Source organism: Pongo abelii, chromosome 11 (assembly GCF_028885655.2).
Source record: "Pongo abelii isolate AG06213 chromosome 11, NHGRI_mPonAbe1-v2.0_pri, whole genome shotgun sequence".
Lineage (NCBI taxonomy): Eukaryota > Metazoa > Chordata > Mammalia > Primates > Hominidae > Pongo > Pongo abelii.
The window spans coordinates 82,324,907-82,349,285 of record NC_071996.2 but is presented as its reverse complement, the minus strand read 5'-3'; the positions used below and the strand labels follow the sequence as shown (position 1 = coordinate 82,349,285).

At 38.5% G+C, this 24,379-nt stretch overlaps 1 protein-coding gene across 5 annotated transcripts in view; it reads left to right on the top strand.

Annotated features, from left to right (window-relative positions):
* Positions 1-24,379, top strand: part of ZNF385B (zinc finger protein 385B) — a 420,524-nt gene that overhangs the window by 149,510 nt on the left and 246,635 nt on the right. Inside the window, exons 1-2 of one of the 5 annotated variants that reach the window (XM_063712903.1) lie at positions 7,285-7,319; positions 12,611-12,642. The exons of 2 other annotated variants lie outside the window; for them this stretch is intronic. The gene's annotated coding sequence lies outside the window, so the exon portion shown is untranslated. Of the gene's footprint in view, positions 1-7,284; positions 7,320-12,610; positions 12,643-24,379 lie in introns of those variants that run through there. 2 more of the 5 variants (XM_063712902.1, XM_063712904.1) reach the window with 2 other exon arrangements.

Here is a 24,379-nt window from a genome sequence, read left to right as displayed (position 1 = left end):
TTCCCACTTATAATGCTAGTTGAACCTGTTGATCACGGCCACCCTCCCTAACCATCTATTGCTGTTATAGGCCCTTGGAACTGATGATGCAGGTCACCATGTGTGAGAGTGCATTTGGCTCTTGTATTAGTCTGTTTTCACATTGCTATAAAAATACTACCTGAGACTGGGTAATTTATAAAGGAAACAGGTTTTATTAACTCACAGTTCCACATGGCTGGGGAGAGTGGAAGGCAAAGGAGAAGCAAGTACTTTCTTCACAAGGCAGCAGGAGAGAGGAGAGCATGTGAAGGAAGAATTGTCAAACACTCACTATCAAGAGAACAGCATGGGGGAAACCACCCCTGTGATCCAATCACCTCCTACCAGGTCCCTCCCTCAACATGTGGGGATTCTAGGGGTTACAGTTTGAGTTGAGATTTGGCTGGGGACGCAGAGCCAAACCATATCAGCTTCAGTGTCCAGTAGGGCATGTACAGTCTGCCTATTGTTAGGTGACCAATATGTAGCTAGTTCCACCTGTGGCCTCTGGTCCCTGGACACCCTGGCCACCACTGCTATTATCGAGATTCTGGAGCCTTGGCTTTCATCCTAGTCTAACGGGGTTGGTGCCTGCTATTCCTCTGCAGAAGGGGTAGTGGACTGAACTTGAGGCTCCTTAGTGATCCACTGTTCTGGCTTGAGCTTCTGCCCCAGTCTGACCAGAAGAGCATTAGGCTGTTTATCTATTTTCTCAGCGGGTGTCCCTGCCACTACCAGGTCATACCACATTGCAGACCACCCTGGTGGGTCCCTTACCTGTCTCCTTTCCTTTGGCTCCTTTGTCTTTCTTCCTGACAGCACGTACCCTGTGCCTATGCAGTTTCTCCATTTCCCCTAAGTTGGGGGCTGCTTGGGCTGCCCAAGACACTGGTTGTCCTACCAGGGGACTTAGGATAGACGCTGGTGAAGTATACCATTGGTTGGGTGCCAAATAAGGTAGTGTCTTTCATGCTGGCAGTGAAAGCTCATTGGAGCTTGGTAATGCCCAGCATAGATAGCATGCTTCATCTCTAATTCTTGGAGGATGTCCTGCAATTCCTCCATAGTCTGTAATTGCAAAGGAGACGTGAGGATGTTGCTCTCATTTGGCCAGGCTTCCTTACAGCCCACAACCACTCAGCTAAGAAGGGGATGGCTGGTCCTCATTATTGGCATCATAGAGGTGCTTCCTCAGGGCCAGGTGGTTTGTGATGGATGCCATTTTAACTCATCTTGAGTCTGGAGAGTATAATACTCTCCGCCCCCATGTCCCATAGATGGAGAAGCCACCACAATAGACTCTCTTCCCTTCTTCCTGAATCTATTTCCCAGCTCCACTAATTCCACAGGCGTGCAGTACTGCATTGTAGTGTGCTGCCATCTTTTAGATGCGGGCAAGTCTTATGGGGTTACCCCCTGTAAGTGCAGCTGATCAGCTTTTATCTTGATGGTGACTACTGGATGTGCAGCTAGGACAGGAACCTTTATGGGCTCATCTCACCCCTCACTCTTCTCCCCACTGATAGCACACCATGGGGTTCCCAGGTATCTTGGGGTCCCAGGATGATTTAGTCATAATAGTCCTAACTCATTGGTGTGGGGGTCAGCAACCCTTCAAACAGGCTACCCAACAAGCCAGGGTCTCCATTTTGTCATCCTGTGTCCATAGGTGAGACAGCAAGGTCTCTGATGTTTCAGCCTGAGCTAATCTGGCATCTCTTTCTAGTCATAGCTCATCTTGTAACTGACCAACCCCCACCTATGCTGCAAGCTCAGCCTCAGTGACTGCTCAGAGTGCAGTCAAAAACAGCCAGTGAACTGCAGTTGCCACGCTCAGGCATCTGACCCTTGCTCAGTCAGTTTCAACCCCTGTAACGGCTCTTTCTGGACCTTCAGTGTTTTCATGGCATCCCTGTACTCATGCAGTGGGAACCAACCATCAAGGACAGTGGCTGTTGTCCTTGATGGATGGAAAGGGGACAGAGACAGGGACCCACATAGACATGGATGGCCAGCCCAGGATTTCCCCCATGGATTTTCCCTTCCCCAATCCCATCATCTTGATGCTCATGGGATTTTCTTTGACGTCCTAGTTGTCATGCCAATTGTTATGCCAAACCCCTATTGACTTCAAATAGGGATGGCACCATGGTCAAGAGGACCCAGTGTTTATTGAGGGGACTTACGTACGGGGGACTCCAGTGGCAGTGAGCTGGACAGGAGAACTGCTAACCGCTTATAAAAAACATGAAGTTTATATCGCATTTTCACTTAGCATCCTCTTCCTAGCAAAACCTCTACCTGGCAACCTTCATTTAACCCAAAAAGGGGCCTTGATCCCTTGTACAGACTGAATTCTGTGGGATCAACTGAGGTCTGGTGTTCCCCATAAATAAGAAATGAGTCTCTGGGTTGGCCACTTCCAGATTTCTCTGCTTGGAATTGCAAACACACATTCTTTTTATACCATAGGGCCATTCTTAGGGTTAACCTATTGCTTTCAGGAGCATCTGCTGTACAATGAAAGAATGCTGGAGGTAGGGACTAAAAGGAGGATTAGGAATCAATAGATAAGGAGAAAGGGGACAGAGAGAGGGAAGAACATGATCTGTTTCAGGGGTCACCAAACTATAGCCTGTGTGCCAAACTCAACTCACTGCTTATGTGTGTATATCAAGTTTATTGGAACAGACTTGCCTATTGGTTTAGTATTCATCCTCTGTGGCTGCTTTTGCACTAGAATGGCAGAATTGAGTAGTGGCAACAATAGGCTGGCAAAGCCTAAGATATTTGCTGTCTCATCTGTTGTAGACAAAGTGTGCTAACCCTTGGTCTGTTTCGTCTTCTTCATTTCTTTTACTGAGGTCAAAGAACATACATAGTGTCTAAGGGAAAAGAATAGGAAGATGAAGTAAAATAGAAAAGAGCAAAAGTTTCTAGGGATTACCACAGCCCAGGGTGATCTTGAGAATAGACAGGTGAGGTGAAGTTGAGTCTCTGAAATTCCTCAAATTTTTCTTCAATAAAGGACCTGAGAGTACAAAATGGGCTGCCCATGTGGATGTTGAAATCACATAGGATACTGATGTTTTTGTGGGTGGTGAGAAAGATGGTGAACCCAACACCAAAGTCTTGGAAACAAATGTTTGGTAAGTCTTTGGGATGGAAAAAGATATGGCCTGTTAACATAAACTGTGTTTACAGACACAGAGTGAGAACTAGTAGTCCTAAGATGTAATTGAGGAGCAATGAGGACAGGAACCCACTCCTAGCTCAGAGATGAGTGGTACTCATTGAGAGGGTCCCAGGAGAGCAATGCCTTCAGAGATCTAGGCTTCCTTTGGGGCAGGAAGTGAAGGAAGACTTAAGGGCAGAGATGGAGGATAGTAGGGAATTTTTTTGTTTTATTTTCTATGGAATGAGAATTCTGGAACAAAAAAATAGAAAGATTTATGAATGAGATACCTTCCATGGGTTTAGGCCAGGGGAAAAAAAAGGGGCAGAGCAGTATAGGTATGAGAATACAGCAAAGAATAGATAGCAGGATGTCCTTCTGTATGGAGGTGACCAAGTGTTAGATAGCTGCAACTATTCTAAGGAATTGGCACCAAGGGTTGTCTGGTGGACACAGAGGAATAGTCTGGTTTTGTAAGAATACTGTACTCAAAAATGCCTGGGGGGATTGTACCATATGGTAATCCCAGCCAGCTGAGCAGGCAGACCATGATATTAGTTAATTCCTGCAATTCTAAGTAGGTGTTACACGTTGACAACAGATCCTGGTGGAGAAGAAACTTTGGCGTCTTCAGAGTACCTTTGGCCCTGGCATCTGCTCATTAGTCAATAACTCTACCAAACATATGGCTGCTCAAGCTGGAGATCTTACAATCACCTGTACCTCCAGTCTACCTTCTTCATTTCTTTTTTTTTTTTTTTTTGAGACGGAGTCTTGCTCTGTCGCCCGGGCCGGAGTGCAATGGTGCTATCTTAGCTCACCGCAAGCTCCGCCTCCCGGGTTCACGCAGTTCTCCTGCCTCAGCCTCCAGAGTAGCTGGGACTACAGGCGCCCACCACCATGCCCGGCTACTTTTTTGTATTTTTAGTAGAGATGGGGTTTCACCGTGTTAGCCAGGATAGTCTCGATCTCCTGACCTCGTGATCCGCCCGCCTCGGCCTCCCAAAGTGCTGGGATTACAGGTGTGAGCCACAGCGCCCGGCCTCTTCATTTCTTTATATTCCGTCTTCACATTCTCCCTGGATTCACCGTCATGGTGTCTTAGTAGGCCTTTCTTCTTTAGCCTAATCTCCAAGAGGTGTTTCCTTTTGTTACCCTCCAAAATAAAAGTCTATTTTTTTCTTATGAAAGCCATACATGCTTCCTGTAAAATCAACTCAGATAACACAGAAGGTATAATAAAGAATGCAAAATTATCTCAAATCCTACATCCTAGAGTTACTACTATTAACGTTTTTCTATATGTCTTTACAGACTTTCTCTATGCAGACACATTTTTAAAAAATGTAGTAGAACCATATTATATGAGCACTTTCTTAAAATTTATTATTTTCTAACAATGGATTATGGAACTCTTTCTCTCAATAAATATTTATATCATTTTTAAAGCCAACAGTATTCTGTTATAGGGCTTTATCGTGATTTATTATCCAATTGCATATCACTGGATTTGGTTTATATTTATTTGCTACTATATATAACAATATAATGAACATTCTTATACTAATGACTTTTATAAAACAAAAATCTGATCATGTCATAGTTTCTTGCTCAAAATTCATCAGTGGCTGTCTAGCCTATGACTTTTGGGATTGAATTCAATCACTTAGCATGACAGAAAAGGCCATTTATCATCTGACTTGGTCTGTTTCCAGCCTGATTTCTCAATACACCTCCACACCTGCTACTCTGGTCAGGAGCCTTGCTTAAGCACCCATTAATACCTCCATCATGAGGCATTATCAATGTGTGTTTACATCTTCCAAGCTGCACTGTAAACTCTTTAAGGGACTATGTATTTTGTCTCTGAGAATAGTTACATGTGGGCACTCAGTATTTGTTTGGTTGCAAGAAAGGCAATGAATGCATGCACACACGTGTATTTTATTCCTTATTTCTCATTCTCCTTCCCTGGAGGTATTTTAACAAGTACTGTCTTTTTTGTTATAGATTATGTTTTCTTATAATCTTGAATTTGCTCATTCTTTAGTTCATTCCATTTAACAAAAGCAGAGTGAGCACCTACTATATGCCAGACACTGTTAGATGTATTGGAAAGTAGTGAACAAAACCTCATGGACCTGACATTTTAATGGGGAGACAGACAATATACAAGGTAAATAAATGACATATATACTATGTTAAAGAATGATGAGTACTAAGGAAAGAAAATAAAGTAGGGAAGAGGGTTTTGAAGTGCGTGTATGTTGAAAGAGTGGGGTTGATAGTTTAGACAGTCTGGGAAGGCAAGCCTGTTTCCTTAAGGGAGGAAGCTAGTCATGCAGTTTCTAGGGAAGTGCATTCTAAGCTGAGAAAAGAGTAGGTGCTAAGGTCTTGAGGCAGGTGCATATCAGATAGGTTGGAGGAGGTTCAAAGAGGCTAGTGGTACTGCTTCAGAGAGGACTAGAGGGCGAGTAGACGAAGTCAGAGTGCAGATAGCAAGCCAGATGGCTATAGCATTGTTAGAACTTTGGCCTTTGCCCTGGCTAAAAAGAAGAGCCAAGGTTATAATATAACTTTCTTTTTAACAGAATCTTCCTGGCTACTGTGTTGAAAAGAGGCTGAAGGTGAACAGTTAGGCTATTGCAATCATTCAGACAGAAGTTTTTGTTGTCAGAACCAAGATGGTGTCAGTGAGAGTGACAGTGAATGACGGAATTGTGGAATTCCTTTTGAAGATGTTCATTTATGGTACAGACATGGGATGTGAGAGAAAGAGCAGAATCACAGATAACACCAAGAGTCTCCATCCCTCAAAACATAAAAACAATAAAAATTCTATTTACCGAGCAATTACTTATTTTTGTCCCATTGGCCTAATTTCAGACTCATACTTAACTGATCTTAACTATATTTAGTGGAAATTGTCCCATAAAGAACTCTGTTTTTGAATACTTTTGTTTTTGTTTTAGTGGTGTCACTGTAACCTAAGGAGACTATTTTCGGTATGTGTATCTTACAGGAACCAGTCTCATTATTTGATAATCATATCATGTACAATACCTAAATCTAGTTTTCATATTTGTCATAAAATATCTTGGACCATGGTGCTCTAGTAATACAATTTTCCTGAATTTTGTAACTGCACTTGTTTAGCACTTGGATCACTTTTCAATAAACGAGTCCACATGACTCTGAATTTATTGTTAAAGCAAGCCTGCCTTTTACTCACAAATTTTCTAGTGACTATATTAATAATATTAATAGCTACAAATTGAAATAAAGTACGTACAATAATCTGATTGTTTTCTATTTTGATTAAATTATTTTAAGCAGTCACAGAATTTCAAGTCTTAAAATACAGAGTAATATTAATAGATTTGCACTAGCATGTATTTTAAAATAATTTGGGTATGATTTATTTAGAAATACAAGATGAAAATCATCTTTTTTTTTAAATTATCTAAATTTTAAAATACCTGAAAACATTTTTTTATTATACTTTTAAGTTTTAGGGCACATGTGCACAACGTGCAGGTTTGTTACATATGTATACATCTTCATTGAAGGAATGTCACTTTAAAAAAATGAAAACGTGAAAAGTCTTTTGAAGCAGGAATCTGGTCTCTTTGGGCACTGCTAGATACAACGGGTATTTGTCTGCTTTCACTCACATTTCTTAGCTGAGGATTCATCTCTAGGAGGCTGAGGATGGAACAAACAGTTTATACTTGGATGAGTGCCCATTCCTTTCCACGGGATACCTTTATATGTGGAAGAGCTAGAGATGTACCTATTTTCTAGGTGTGACAGAATGGCTTCCAGTGGATTTTCAAATTTTGGCTTTAAAAACATTGTTGAGATGCCAGTTACTGAATTGAAATGTCCAAGATACCCAGCAAAGGCACCTGAGATGGCAGAAATCTGAGGCATGACTAACAAATGCCAGGCATTTCTGAGGAACAATATGCATGCTGTTCACTTCTTTAGAATATTTAAAAAATGATGAAATAAAAAATGAAAACAACTTACGTGTGGAAAATAATACTGACATTTAAAACTAATGATTAAGAGTGTGATCTGACATTTCTAGTGATTTTGGACAATGTCTGGGTGAACTTGGGTAAGCTTAATATCTTTTTTGCTTTCTTTACACTGTATATTAAATATGAATAATAATTGTTTCTACTACACAAGATTGTTGTGAAGATGAACAGTTTAGTTTCTAGCACACTGTAAATTCTCAGTAGTCATTAGTTATTATTGTCTAAGAATACAACGGAACTCTTGAGTTTACCTATAAATTGCATCTTAAGAAGAATGTGTAGAAAGATGAGAAGCATAGAAAGAAAATAGCTCCGGGGAATCCTTACCCTGGCTATTTTTAGTGGATTATTTTGTATTAATCACTGGGTGATATTCTTGCCAGAAGCCAGGTGGGGAGGATGTCTAACCTTCATGTGAGGCTTTCAAAGTGTATGATTTATAAAATTTTCTGTCAATATTAAAAAATATTAGAAAATTAATAGTGGTTTGTATTGTAACGATTTTTAGTTCTGAAAAATAAACATGATATAGACGATACCAATGAGTTTTTTTTGTTTTGTTTTTGTTTTGTTTTTTTGAGACGGAGTCTTGCTCTGTCGCTCAGGCTGGAGTGCAGTGGCACGATCTCGGCTCACTGTAAGCTCCGCCTTCCCGGTCAAGCGATTCTCTTGCCTCAGCCTCCCGAGTAGCTGCGACTACAAGCGCGTGCCACCACGTGTGGCTAATTTTTTTGTATTTTTAGTAGGGACGGGGTTTCACCGTGTTAACCAGGATGGTCTCGATCTCTTGTCCTCGTGATCCGCCTGCCTCAGCCTTCCAAAGCGTTGGGATTACAGGCGTGAGCCACCGGGCCTGGCCAATACCAATGAGCTTTATTGTAAAAATGGCACTCATGATTTACTCTGAAAATTGGGACACATTGTCTCTGCTTTATCATTTCCACCATTCTTGAAACTGAATTTATTCAGCATTCCACAAAGACGAATCGTCTTTCTTTGCTATAGCACTGTACTCTCTATCATCATCTCTGAGCGTCTCCAGGTTCTTTAGGTAAAGATATATAATCTGAAGATCAAAAGATGACATTAAAGAGAGCAACATTAAAGAGAGCAACATTTACGCAAGGCCAGGGAGTCCCTGGCACATGGCATATTGATGTGGCAGTTTGGATTTTAGAATAAGGATGCAAAACCTAGAGTGAATGAATATGGTATATACTCAGGCACTGGAAAAGTTAGATGGAAAGGATTCCATACCATACAAGCGATGGAATGTGGATCCAGTGGAATAAATGTGACCTGTGAGGACATAGTCAGCAATTTGTTCATAATGCAAGGGTACATTTTGAAGTCATGGGCTGCAGAACTTGAGGAGTTAGTACAGAGAAGGATCATTTAAGACATAGATATATGCTCCCTTCCATTCAGGGAAAGTCATTTGGATAAGGTGCTTTTTGGAGGCTTTTTTGATGAAAATGGTAACTTTTTTTTTTTTTGGCAAGATCTGTTTTGTTTGTGTGTGTATTTTTTTTGTGTGTTTGTGTATGTTTTGAAAAACATGCTATTTAAATTTTCTCCTCAATGAAGAGAGCAGGGAATGGAGAATTGTTATTTAATGGAGTGAGTTGCAGTTTGAGAAAATGAAAAAGTTCTGGAGGTGAATGGTAGCAATGATTGTATAACAATATGACATTTATGAGCAACTCTTTCTTCCTCATTTATTTCTTAAGTTAGTTTTTACTGTCAATTATTGAATTTCCCTGTTCATACACCATTTCTGGTATTCGTCTACTCACAAATATATGCCATCAACCGCCAACAGAGGATATGTGATGTGGAAGTATAGATGAACTCATATAAATACATAGCCACCTTTAGGGAAATTACACAAGAAACCTCCCTGCTCAAGTGGATCAGGGTTGTCATGTGGGTATCATGTCAAGTGGATCAGGGTGTCATGTACTGTTTATAGCCACACCCCCTACATATATTCTGCATCTTTTGTTGAAAGCAGGAATTATCCAATCATATAAGAAATTATTCTTTACTATTTACATATTTGATAATTGTGTAGTGAAAAACCCAAAATATATAACTGCTCTGTAACATCCACAATTATGTCTACAAATAGCATGTGTCACTAGTGCCAGCAATATTTCAACAAATGACTATGTTAAATCATTGTTTCTAAAGTGCAAAACAGAAATACTAGAGCCCTTTGAGGATTTCTGCTTGAGTGTTATTCCAGCTTATGAGTGTATGTTTTGAGTGTACGTTATTTAAATTTTCTCCTCAATGAAGAGAGCAGGGAATGCATAAATATTATTTAATGGAGTGAGTTTCAGTTTGAGAAAATGAAAAAGTTCTGGAGGTGAATGGTGGTGATGATTGTATAACAATATGAATATACTTAATGCCATTGCACTGTACGTTTAAAAATGGTTAAAATGGTAAATTTTATATATGTACATTTTAACACAAAATTTTTAATTGTCTCCCAAAGAGCTTTCCAGCATATTTATAACATTATTTGATAATATCATTTTCCTTGAAATGACTTTAAATCCAATATGAATATGCAAGTAAAAAATGCATTAACAAAAAACATTTGTCAAACTTCAATAGTGAAATTATTTAAATAAACTGGTCTTGGTATTGAGAAGAAAAACACTAAAACATGAGTTAGCTGGGATCAAAGACGGTCTTTTGATTTTATTCTTACCTTCATGACCTTGTAGTTTAATGTGATGGTTGCTAGCTTGACTGCAAAGCTTAGAGATAACTTTTTACTGACTTTAGTCAGAGAAGGAGATTATTCAATAAAAACCATAAACATTAAACTTCTGATATCTGGAAGTTGTATTAGATTGAATTTCTGGTATTATGTGCAGAATAAAGTGCTTTTATTATGATCACTCCTCTTTTCAACTCTATATATTTCCAGTTTAATGGCATAATAATAGTATGACTGGGATTTACCAGCCAGAGTTATAAATATGTAACATTCATTTCTAGGTAATATATTACACAATTCTTTTATGAAGAAGTAGTTGCCCTTGATTTAAAAATGGATATTTGATTTGAATAAATGATGCTGGAATTTATGGGATACTCTAAGTTATTCTGCCCTTTCAGATGCTGAAATGCTTTTGTGAGATGTAGAGTTGGATAAATAATAATTGCCTTCTAGAATCTTCAGTATATATTATGGTTATTTTAAAACCCAATTTAAAACCTTTGTGATAGAAATAATTTTTACCATACCTACTGCTTTAACCGTGTTTTATTGAAAGATAGCTAGCTGTGTGTTCTAATATCAAACTATGTTTCCTTCTGAAAGGACTCACCAAAAACTATCTTTTGTATTATGTAAATGGTTATCTAGTTAGCATGTTCTTTTTTTTTCTTTTTTTTAAATTATACTTTAAGTTCTACGGTACATGTGCACAACGTGCAGGTTTGTCACATGCGCCATGTTGGTGTGCTGCACCCATTAACTCATCATTTACATTAGGTATATCTTCTAATGCTATCCCTCCCCCCTCCCCCACTCCACGACAGGCCCTGGTGTGTGATGTTCCCCACCCTGTGTCCAAGTGTTCTCATTGTTCAATTCCCACCTATGAGTGAGAACATGCGGTGTTTGGTTTTCTGTCCTTGCAATAGTTTGCTCAGAATGATGGTTTCCAGCTTCATCCATGTCCCTACGAAGGACATGAACTCATCCTTTTTTATGGCTGCGTAGTATTCCATGGTGTATATGTGCCACATTTTCTTAATCCAGTCTATCAAGCATGTTCTTTTTAATGATTTCATTCCTTACAGAATTCAACTGTACAATTCCCACATTTACAAATTTCGTTTCCGTTTACCAAAAAAAGGAAAACAGCACATCCATTCTTTTGATTAGGATCATCTTAAAACAAGTAGGGATCAGATAGCACAGGTAGGGATCTTCTATTCTAATCTCCAGTTGGACTGTGGAGAAAGCCAAAAGCCTTAGCTTACTGTATTAGTCCATTCTCACATTGCTATAAGAACTGCCCGAGACTGTGTAATTTATAAAGGAAAAAGGTTTAACTGACTCACAGTTCAGCATGGCTGGGTAAGCCTCAGGAAACTCACAATCACAGTGGAAGGCGAAGGGGAAACCAGGCACCTTCTTCCCAAGGCAGCAGGAAGGAGAAGTGCATGAGAGCACAGGAAAAACTACCATTTATAAAACCAACAGATCTCATGAGAATTCACTCACTATCATGAGAACAGCAGTGGGGAGACAGCCCGTATAATCCAATCACTTCCCATCAGGTTCCTCCCTTAACACCTGGGGAATACAATTCAAGAGGAGGTTTGGGTGGGAACACAAAACAATCATAGTCAGATGGACATAGGTAGTGGACCGAGTATGAATTTTACTCCACAAAATCAGTTGTCCAAAACAAAAAAGGCACATAGGCTTTTTTGGCATATGGCAAAATTAAATCAGACTTCAAAGGCTGGGGACACTTAATCCTAATTAACTGGAGGCTCCCACACCCCGAAGATCTCTGGAAAATACCAAATTCTTACACAGAGAAACTAGGGAATGGGAATGTTGTTTTGGTCTTTGATTATCACTGGTCCTTGCTGTGAGCTTCTGTCTGTGTCTATGCCAAGCTTCGGCATTGTGGTTCAACTATTGTTGTCCCTTTCCTTCTTTACGGGGCTGAATTAAGAATGGTAGATGGTCCCAGCATTGAGAATATTATAATTAACATAAGAGTCATACTAAGCTTTCCAAACCTGGTATATCAATGTTGAGTTCTGTTGGATTTCAGGTAGTGATGCATAATATGTATGTTGATATGAAAATAGCTTCCTTCTATAGTTTTTTTAAATGCAAAGTTCTTGAAAAGTTTATTAAAACCAAACCTGGATTTGTGTGTACTCTAAGCACATGCTTAAGCTACCTGTTAGGTGGGCCAGTGCTGCTCATAGGTGTATTAAAAGTAGCCTGGGGCTACTGTGCATGGGAGTATCACTAAGTGACTACAAATTATTTCTTCTCATTTGAAGACATTTTCCTAGCCACTTCATTAGAATACATTGTTTTACTTGTGCTTTCAAAACAGTATCAGTATAGCTATTAGAACTGGTCAGGCTTTCTCACCACCAGTCCTTCTCCAGAAGAGTGGAAAGTAGTTGGTCAGACACTTGGGTGAGGTTAGAGGTGAGTCAAAATGCATCCAAATTTGCCTAGGATGCAAAAAAAAAAAAAAAAAAAAAAAAAAGTCCCAGTTTGTACCTAGTGCCCCAGTATAATTTCTTTTCTTTTTAAACATATTTAGTGAAATATAATTTATGTGACATACAATTTTGTGTTTTTTAGTATATTCACGGATACATACGATCATCACCACAGTAAGTTTTACAATATTTTCATAACCTCAAAAAGAAACCCTGTACCCTTTACCTACCACCTGCTTATCCCCCTGTCTACACTCCCCACAACACCTTCAATGCTAAGGAAACACTGATCTTTCTGTCTCTATAGATTTTCATATTCTGGACTTTCATATAAATGGATTAATACAGTGTCTGGTCTTTCATGACTGACTTCTTTCACTTAGCGTAAGGCTTTTAAGACCTAGCCATGTTGTGGCATGTATCCACACACCATTCCTTTTTATGGCTGAATACTATTCCATTGTATACATATACCACATTTTGTTTATTCACTTGTCTGTTGATTGACATTTGGGTTGTTTCTACATTTTGGCTGTTATGAATAATGCTGCTGTAAACAGTTGCATACAAGCTTTTGTGTGTATCTGTGGCTGCATCATTTTGCATTCACAGTAGTACTGCATGAGGGTTCCAATTCTCTATGTTCTCATGAATACTTATTATTTGATTTACTAATTCTGGGCATTTGGGTGTAAAGTGATATCTCATTGTGGTTTTCATTTACATTTCCCTAATGACTAACCATGTCAAACATTTTTAAAATGTGCTTTTTGGCCTTTTATATATCTTCCTTGGGGAAATATCTGTTTAAATCTCTCTCCCATTTTCCAATTGTACTTTTTGGTTTTTTTATTCTTGAGTTATAATAAATATATAATATCTTTATATATTCTAGATACAAGTTTCTTTCAGTTATATAATTTAAAAATATTCTTTCCCATTCTGTGAGTTGTCTTTTCACTTTCTTGACGGTGTCATTTGAGGCACAACATTGTTTAGTTTTGATGAAGTCCAGTTTATCTGTTTTTCCTTTTGTTGCTCATATTTTTGGTGTCATATCTAAAAATCCTTTACCAAATTCAAAAATTCATGAAAATGTACCCCTATATTTTCTTATAATAGTCTTCTAGTTTTAGTTCTTACATTTAGGTTTTTGATCCATTTTGAAATTTTTAAATATGATTTAAGTGAGTATAATTATTAATAGCATTTCTTTCTACTCCCTAAAATGTCCCTGGTTTTGTGGCAAATTATATGGTCACCCTAATTAGCAGTGCAGTCAATGAAGTACAGTAAAACTCCCTGATCTATGACGATATCATAACTCTAGTTGTAATCTCAGGAGCATCATATCCTAACACAGTTTACCAACTCAAATTAACCACATATAAAAGTAAGAATCATATGACACTAAGGAAATATAGAGAAAACCATTTTTATAAGATAGAATGCATCAGAGGGTAAGAAGAGAAACCAAAGCTCACAGATGTCCTCCTTCTTCTTCTCCTCCTCCTTCTCCTCCTCTTTCTTTTTTCTTTTTTGAGATGGAGTCTCACTCTGTCACCCAGGCTGGAGTGCAGTGGTGCAATCTCGGCTCACTGCAACCTCCACCTCCCAGGTTCAAGAGATTCTCCTGCCTCAGCCTCCCGAGTAGCTGGGACTACAGGCCCACACCATCACACTGGCTAATTTTTGTATTTTTTAGTAGAGACGGGGTTTTGCCATGTTGGCCAGGCTGGTCTCGAACTCCTGACCTCAAATGATCTGCCTACCTTGACCTCCCAGAGTGCTGAGATTACAGGCATGAGCCACGTTGCCCAGCCCAGATGTCTTAGCCTATAACTATACTTTAAAGCCTCAAAGTCCAATCCCTTTTTTATTCCTAGAATATTGTACTCAATTTTTGCTGTTAAAACAGTGTGTCTATTTGTCAACATGCTCAGTAGGGTGTCTATTAACTTTAAAATGTCAGTTTAAAGGCAATTTTGTATTTTCTCTTAAGTAATTTAAATGTATTTTACAAGTGAATTTCATAATTTGCTGGAATTAGTGACTAATAGTTACACAGCTAACTAACTTTAGTGATATAAATCCGCAGTCAAAATAAAAAAAAAGTGTAATTCAGCTAAGCTGAGGGCTATTCCAAATTCTAGATGTGTCATCTCTCTACCAGTTCTAAGGATATCAGCTTCATTGTCCTAACTGTATAACTCTACTGAATGAATTACAGTATTGAAGTTTAGACCTGATAAACAATCTACATGGCTATGAATTGGTTATCAGGTCAACTTAGTTATGAGTTAACAATGGCATGTGGTAAACTCCTGTTTAGAATTTAATGACAATAATAAATTTAAATATTTAAGAAATGTTTCCCCATTTCTAAGATATAGTTTAAAACAGATAAAGTTCTATATTTGAAGATAAACGAGTCTATTAATCATTGTATTAGTATTTTCAGGCTTCGTATACAATTGGGTCACATACTTTTGATGACATTGCTCTGATTGTAAGAAAAAAATGTGTTTTGATTTTTGATTCTGCAAATTTGAGTTATTTAAGGATTTAGTCTAGAGCAGAATTCTTTTTTTGTCTTTTGGTTTAAAATCCAGAGATTAATATTACAGTCAGACAAACACCTGATTATTTCACATTTGCTTGACTTTGTCCCCTGGGGCTGAAGGAGATGGAGGGACCAAATGTGTAATTTACCAAGACAGGCAGTTATTGCTTTCTTGGTTCTGTCAATCTGTTCGTACCTGTGATTATTTCATAAAAAGTATTTTCAATGATGTTACATGTTTATTAGTTTCAGGAACAGCTCTCTGGAGCAGGACACAAATGTCAAAAAACGTAGCCAATGAAACTCTGGATTTTTTTTATTAGTTATTGAGCTCTAAGAACTTTGAAATTGTGTTTTTAAGTTATTCTTTAAACATTTCTGTGTCAGAAATAATTCATTATTGCATTATTCTCTCCATTTTTATATTGGGTCTATTTATTTGGCCCTGTCAGCCAGTAGGAATAGAAGATCATAATTCATATTTCCCTATTCATATATTTAGAGAATAGTGTTACAGATATTGAGACATGGTGGCCATGTTTCTGCCCTCTTCTCCTTTCAGTCATTCCGCATCCCACGTGATTAACTAAAAGAGTATAACTCACAAAAGGAACATGTGTGGTGGGTTAGATGAGAATTGCTAACATAAGTGAGCCTCTCTTCTTTAAATGAGTGTGCATTATCCTGAGAGTTGGTAGAAACAAGGTTAGGAGCCATTGCTCCTGGGATAGGCTAATAAATATGGACCAAATTATACACTTCTGATCTCTTAGAAAAATAAGAAAGAATTGTGCCTGACTAGAGGTGTTCTAAATCAGTGCTTCTCAAACTTAAAAAGGCAAGCTCTATTTAATAGTTCTTGAGTGAAGTCCAAGATTGCATTTTCTAACAAACTTCCAGGAGATAGACACTGCTGGTGCAGGGACCACACCGAGTAGCCAGGGTCTATGAGGTCCAGGTTTGCAGTGGTCCCCTTAGGGTACTGGAGTTGAAAGGTGAAATGACAGGGCCTGTCGCAGGAGGAGGCAAGTACTTGCTCCTGGGAACAGAAGGGGCAAGGAGGAAGCTCCAGCAAGCACTGAGGGAGGGGCACTAACCATGGAAGAATGATGAGTCAGGATCCCTGCAAAATCTTCACCAATGAGAGCAGACTTCTTTTAATTGAGAGAAGGTCTCTCAGAAAGTTGCTAATATTTGGAGAGGTAAATGAGAAACATTATTTACACAGTGGCATGAAAGACAACTTTAGCAACCAGCTTCTGAGTGAAATACAGGAAATTGGCATATCAAAGTGCAGTAATACGTGTGAAAGCACTTTGTGAAACATAAAGTGCTGCTCAAATATAGGGCATTTATCATTAATCTAATAGCCTTGGGCAAATCAACTGACATGGGGTTGGGGAGGTCACATCAAGATTATCTATAAGGGATACTGAGGAAAAAGGGGATTTGGAGCAGCAATGAACAGCTAGTTTTAAAGTCCACGTAGAGAATGGAGGAGAGGGAAGAATACATGTGGTGACAAGATCTTTTGCTTGGGGAAGAACTGGAACCAGGGAGCTATAAGTGACCTTAAATGTCTCTTGAGGCAGATCCCACACTTTATATGTGAGCAAACTGAGGTCCAGGAAAGCTAACTTATGTGTACAAAATGACTCAGCAAGTGGGGAGCAGAGCAGTGACCCACCCCTTCAGCACTTGGAGATAGAGAGCAGAATGATGGGTCACCAGAGGCCCGGGGTAGAGGGGTAAGAAGGGGATGTGGTGAGTGGGTACACAAATACAGTTAGATAGAAGGAATAATATCTAGTGTTCGGTAGTACAATAAGGTGACTGTGGTTAATAATAATTTATTGCATATTTCAAAATAACTAAAAGAGTGGAATTGGAATGTTCCTACCAAAAAGAAATAATAAATGCTTGAGGTGATGGATACCCAAGTTAGCCTGATTTGATCATTACACATTGTATGCTTGCATTAAAATATCACATGTATGCCATAAATATGTACAACTATTATGCATTCATAATAATTTTAAAAATATTTTTTAAAAGAATTTAAAACAAATTTTAAAAACAATAAGATACCCAGTTAAACTTGGATTTCAGATAAACAAAAATAATTTTTAGTTTAAATGTGTCCAATGAACACCTCTCATAAGGCCCAGTATATGTGATATACTGAAAAACTACTTGTTTTTTCTCTGAAATTCACATTTAATTGGACATCCTATATTTTACCTGGCAATACTAGACTCTTTGAAACTTCAGTACTTTTTAGTAAGTAGAGATATGCGATGAGGAAAATAAATTTCTTGAGCTGCTATTCACCTTGTATTTAGGATGCAACTTTCATCAGGATGTGAGGTTCTGTGTGTTTTTGTTCCTCAGAGTTTCTCCAGGATCTAGATCACTCATAGCATTTGGTAAATATTTATTGAATGAGACAGTGAAATGGTAATGGTAAAAATATTGTGGCATGCAGGATGCTTAACATAATAAAGAACAGAACTGACATTTAGATATTTCTTCTTAAAGAATATTCTCTGGGGCTCATATTTCATTTTTTTATCAGAGCAGATCTTGGGTAAACTTCTCAAGGATGTTCACTGTAACATAAATGATACAAAGGATAGATTTTGAAAATGAACTTTTGAGTGATATTAGGGTTTGAAAGTTCTGGATGACTAGTTTATTAGAATTACAAGATTAATTATTAGGACTTTAATTGATTAATAACCTAAGGATTTAAGATGTGGCATATAGCACAGATCGATGTGATTTGGGATATATTTCTAAAAAGAAAAAACAAAACAGTTCAGAACTCATTTTTCACCAAAGGGAAACATGACAGAGGTGCTGATAGCCGAAGCCTTGTCACTGCCTCCCTGCCAGCAAGGTAGGTGCAGATGAAATAGATCAGAGTCATCTTCACCTTCCTCTAGACCTAAATCAGTGTTCAGGAAACTGATCGAGTGCACCCAGATTCAAGCACCTTTGATAAAACCATAAGCTTGTAAGAATTCTTAAACTGAGACTTGTGGCAGAAAAGGATTTGGTGAAGTGCACGAATAACAATTACAACTGTTAAGGATTTACTGTGAGCAAGCATGATTTCATTTAATTTCATAAGGATCCTGTGAAGAAGGTCTGACCCCATATTTCAGATGAGAAAATTGAGGCATAGAAAAATGAAGTGACTGGACATAGTAAGTGGTGAAAATGGAATTTGACCCTAAGTTTCTTTCTATGCTACAACACTGCATATCAACTAATTCTTAGAATAATACAGTCCTGCAAAATATTGCCTTATTTTTAAAAAATCAGCAATTGAACACAATTACAATTGGCCCTTGAACAGCATGATTTTGAACTGCACGGTCCACTTATACATGGCTTTTTCCAACCAAATGCAGATCAAAATACAGTATTAATGGGATACAAAACCTGCATATGAGGAGGACCAACTTTCCTTATATACAAGTTCTGCAGGGCCAACTGTGAGACTTGAGTATGTACAGATGTGAGTGAATGGTCCTGGAACCAATCCCCTACTTATACTGAGGGACTACTGTACAAGTAGATCACTTTTCCATGAAGCTAGCTCAGAGTTCACATGAAGATAATAAGCATTCTCTAACCCAAGGTCATCAGTCCAGTATCTCAGTTCTCTCTCTTTTTTTTCCCCTCTGTCATCTCTAGGAAGGCGACACACTCCCTCTGCATTTTCTCATTGTGCCATTATCATCTTACCTGGGTCTATCAGCTGGTGCCTGGGCAGGCAACAGATGGTATATTCAAGTAGAGTAATTGAAGAGAGTTTAATGAAGTTAATATTTTCTAAGGTATGGGCAGAATTAGGAGAACCAATGGAAGAGTGAAGAACCAGAGACTAGCAATGCTGGAATCAATTGTTCCTAGACTCTGACGTTACTAGAAGACAAAGAGAGCTTTAGCTATAGGAGAGAGACAACCAACAGTTAAGGAGCTACTGTCTTCCAGGAAATGATACAGCTAATTCATTGACATCAGGAAAGTGTAGAACCAAAGTCTGGGATAAAAACAAATAAACACACACACAGATGCACACACACACACACACACACACACGCCCCTGTCCTCACGCTCTTCTTCATGTAGTCTTGTCTTTTGCTGGTGGCTAACATTAATGGAACTCAACGAGAAACCAGAGCAGAAAGGAGGCACTGATGTAGTCCACAAAGGTCAGTCTCCTGGGCACAGTGCAGGGTGAGGAATGGGGAATATTTGATGTAGAAGGGCAAATGGAAAATATCCATTGCATAGAGCTTCACTGCCATGGTCGTGTAGACCAATAAGCTTACCTTCCTTTCTCCTACACTCTTGCTTTCCATGTTCCCTTCCTCTTCTCTCCCAAGTTCTCTCTCCTGCAGTTGTCCCTCCATGCACTGCTCTGCACGAGGGCCATTAGTGCTCTGTCCTTCACTTAAGTGATGTTAGCCCAGTACTGGACTGAGTGTCCACAAAGCTTCAGGTTCTTTCCAACTCTGTTCTTAAGTCCACGCAGAGATGCATATGCATATGCTGTGGCAGTTCTCCCTAGGAGCCCCCTCCATCATCACCTAATTCCTTGGTTCTCGGCTTTTACCTGTAAAGCTTTTCTTCCTTGTCATAATCATTGGCAGACTGTTTATCTGCCTCAGCATACCCTAGAGTGTTAGAGTCCTAAAGGTGTTTCCCTCCAATAGCCACACTCCTAGGAAATTAAGTAGACTCTGTCTCCATGGCAGTCCTGATTTCCTACATTTCATTTGAAAATTACATTTATTTTATTATGCACTGAAGTATAATTATTGACACATCATCCTCTAAACATAGATCTCACTGAGGTTGGAGGCAATGTCATACACATCTCCTCATCACCAAAAGCCCAGGAAGAGTTCCCTTCCCATACAAATATTCAACATATTTCTTTAGGTTGATTGTTACAATAAATGCAAGAATTCAGAATGATAAAATAATATATTTTTAAAACCTAGTCTTTTTAAATAATTGACGATAAAATTGTATGTATTTATCATGGTTACCATGGTCTAGGGCAATTGGTAGGGGTTGGGAAGATGTTGGTCAAAGGATACAAAATTTCAGTTACAGAAGAGGAGTAAATTCAAGAGATCTATTGTACAACATGGTAACTATAATTAATAACAATGTATTGTATCCTCAAAAAATGCTAGAGAGTGGATATTAAGTGTGCTACGACATTTCTGTCCCAGGAACAGTGGAAGTCCCTCTGCCTTTAACTGATTGCCCAGTAGTATCCAGGACACATTTGGCACAGCCTCAGAGCGTTGGCACTCAAAGGAGATAGTCCAACAACGAAAGGCTTGTCTTTCTTCTTTCTTTCTGTTTTTTTTTTGTTGTTGTTGTTGTTTTGCAGGGGGACAGGGTGGGGTTGGGGGATGGTCTCACTTTGTTGCCCAGGTTGGTCTTGAACTCCTGGGCTCAAGAGATCCTCTCGCCTCAGCCTCCCAAGTAGCTGGGATTTCAGATTGGCACTACTGCACCTGGAAGCTCTTTTTAAAAATAAAGGTTTTTACTTACTTTCCTTGAATATTCTGAAAAAGATCTATAACCCCCCACCCCAAACTTTGTACTTCCCTAAACTTCTGTGTACATCTCTTAACTCCTTAGGCATCTTTTCTCTAATTGTCCCCAAGCCCCTTCCCCACCTCTAACTCATATAGCTGCTTTCTTTCTACTCTTCCCTCTTTCTTTCATTTCTAGACCACAGATGTCCTGGAGAACTTGCCAGGCAGCAAAACCCTCCTTGAGGGCAGAAAAGAGACAGAAACTGAGCTGGCAGAGTCAGAGTCCCAGTTTGTAGCTAGGGGATTAGAAAGACCACCCTAATGTTCAAACCAAATCTATGGAGTAGGTGGTACTATCTGCAGCTTATAAATGAAGAAGTTGAAATACAGAGCCATGATTTGAACTAATTATGACTCTAGTATGTGCCCTTTTCATGAATAATAGCAATATAGTAGCTTCTAGTAATTGAACAAATACTTTCACTAGTCCTGTGCTATCATGCATATTTCATTTTAAATTTTCACATAAACCCCATGAGGTAGTAGTATTGTTACTACTATTTTATGCATGAAGATACTAAGGTATGGAAAAATTTTGACACTTTGTTGGCCACACAGGTACTGTGCTTCAGAGCCACAACTTGAACTAAGGCCTATCTTACTCCAGATCTGACTCCAAATCACTGCTCAATGTTCCCATGATACCTACTTTATGATATTATATACTAGGAACATAGGGATAATATAGTAGCTCTTTTTTCATCCCCTGGATAATTCTAGATAATTCACTGGGGTTGGGGGATATTTTTAAGAGGTGAGAAAGAATCAGTGTGGTAGGACCTACTGAGATATAGCTTGAAGTAATGCAAGCCAGTTAGTCATACAACAAAGTCCATGCCCATAATTGAAATAGAGAAATTTGGAGTTTATAATGTGAATGAAGAGAATCAGAAATAGCAGATGAGTCCGTGGACCTGGAACCAAAAGAAAAATTACAAAATGTAGATTCCTCAAGTTGATGTTTATCAGTTAGCCCATTCTCAGATTTGGAAGAGATTGAAGATTCACAGTATTCCTTTAAAGATCATCTAGTAATAGTCTTTTTCCCCCTGGGGAGTTTCCCAGTTGTGTGGATCATTTCCTCCATGATTGGCTCCTGTTTTGTACTGGACTGCACTCAAGCACCCATGGGTATTCTTGACAGCTCTTAGTCACTCCAAATAATATCAGAGTAGAAGGTAAGGAAGTATACTGCATTCAGTTGAAAATATGGCTGTGCTAATTTTGTGGAAGATGAGTCCTGACACTAAAATTAGCCTACTAATTCTGAAGTGAATAAAATATGAAGATATTTTGAAAAAAAAAAAACAGTACAAATTTTGGCTAGGCTAGTCAGTTACCTCGAGAGAATTGACACACACACAAAAGTTGTGAAATAAATATCAGGAGCCCACAGATGAACTGTGCTGTAGAGTTAAGGTAATTTTCTAAGATATGTATTTCTTAACAAAATTTCAATTTTTTTAGTTGAAAGGTATTCAGTTTTTAGTAGATTAAGATAATTTTTAGTGTTAAAATATAAATACTTTTTAGCTGATTTTTCACAAGATTCATGGAGTGTTCGGGTTTTCTCTCCTGATTTTAGGAGCGAAGAGGTTGAAGGAACCATGCTTTTGGGATCATGGAAAGGTATACTAAATTGTAAACTCAAAACATTGTCCTAACTGCCGACCATTCATTCACATTGTTTACCCTTCTACCTGTCCTACCACCTAACTTTACAGGTGAAGGAAGTGAGACTCAGGAACATAGTGTATAAAAGAGCACATGGTAGAACCCAGATCTCCTTCAGCCTTCCTTTCCCCAAGCCAATTTCTAATGTAAATCCTCCTCTTTCCAGGCTAACGTCTCTTTTCAATGTCAATTTTATTGAATTTTTATAACATCGTAGGCACTGTGGCAAGCACTTGGAATATAGAGAGCATGGAGTGCTCCAGAAGCTCACAATATGGGGCAGTTGTTTTTAAGAACAGCCCAAAGACCACAGCTCAGTGACACTGGGGCTGCTTATAATATAAAGGCCTAAGGAATCAGCACCTATGGAGAGGTTGTCCCTCACTACAGCTGTTAAAGGGGACACAGCAACACGAACAACTGATGGTTAGTGCTCAAATAAAGGGAGGGAAATATGTTTATATAAATGGATTTGTAAACTCTTCCTATCATGTTAGCTGAAGGTTTTTTTATGACCCTTGATTCAAGTGGGCAAATGAAAGAGAGCATGTGTCTGAAAGGAGCAGTGGTGCTGAAAGGGAAGAAGGGAAAATAGAGAGGAGGTGGTCTCCACTCCCTTCCCGATTAATAGAAGGCAGCCAGGTCAGAGCCTTCCATATCATCTTTACACTGGGTCTTATTGGCCTTTGATGCCAGCTAATGTGGAACATATATGTGATGGTGGGTGTAGTCCATCCTGGTTATCAGCTTTTTGTTAGGACTCTACCAGACCTATTTTTGCTAAATATGGTTTGCTCTTCAAAATCATGTAATGTTTAGCATCAGAGGGTGATTAAGTTTTAGGTACACAGGCTAAGCCTAGCAAATGAGGAGAGGGAACTGACTTTTTTTTTTTTTTTTTTTTTTTTTAGCCCTTTCTGTGTCAGGCCCTGTGCTGGGCACTTAAAATGTAGCATTTATCAATAGGCAGTAAAAAATTGTGCTGTCTGTACAGTCAGGATGATAGCAGTTACTATACTCCATCTATAGTCCGTGAATGGGTACTGACTTCCATTTCTCCTTCCTAATGATTATATAACTCTTGCACTTTTAATTAGGGCAATGATGCTGATACCAAGAAATTCAATGCAATGAACTTTTTATTATTAGAGATAAAAATTAATCCTCAATTCCTTTGGCCTTTTAATTGTTAACTATGGAATCAGTCAAATGTGGAGGCTGAAGAAGCATCAAGGGATAATGTAATTGCAACACTTCAAACAATTGTATCTGTCTGGAGAATGAAGATTGATGATCTGGAAAATAGATCTCATTGTTTCAGTAGTAGAATTATGGGTTTTGCCAGTGGCTATTAAGAGAGCCTCTCTAAGAAACTTTTTACCGAAAGAAAAAAAGTAATACTTGTTAAATGAAGAAAATTTAATTCAGCCACTTTTCATTAAGCAAGGCCAGAAACTCTAATTCCCAAGTTCATAGTTGATGAAAGGCCCCAAAGCAGTAATTACCCATTTTTCAAGTTTCTTGATAGAAAACTCTTCAATTAGATATAGACAAGGGGAAAATTATAGTATAAGGCAGAGTATTTTGTCCTTTCTAAAGAGCACTAGGAAAATACAGACAAATCTAACAATGTTAAAACATAATTATTTTAAATAAGTTAAGCACTTTGAATTATCTTAAAAGATGTTATATTACTTTCAGTATTGCTATTTCACTTAAAGTGCCTAAAATTAGCACTCAGAAAGTATTTTCCGAGATTTTAGCTCAGAAAGTAAACTTGCATTCAGTGTTCATGTATGTTTCCTAAATCCTCGGGGAGGGTAGGTTGCCTTGGGTGTCTCTGGACATCCCTTGGGGAAATAGGTTATTGTGAATGAACTAGGTAGGGTTTGCTGTTCAAAGTCCCAGTGAATGTTGGAAATGTGATTCAGTATGTCACGATGTTAGGAATATTGATCAGTTGTCTCACTTGTTGGTTCTAATATCACTTGACAAGCATCATTTGCACAATAATGATTTTTTTCTTCCTTCCTCATTCATAAAT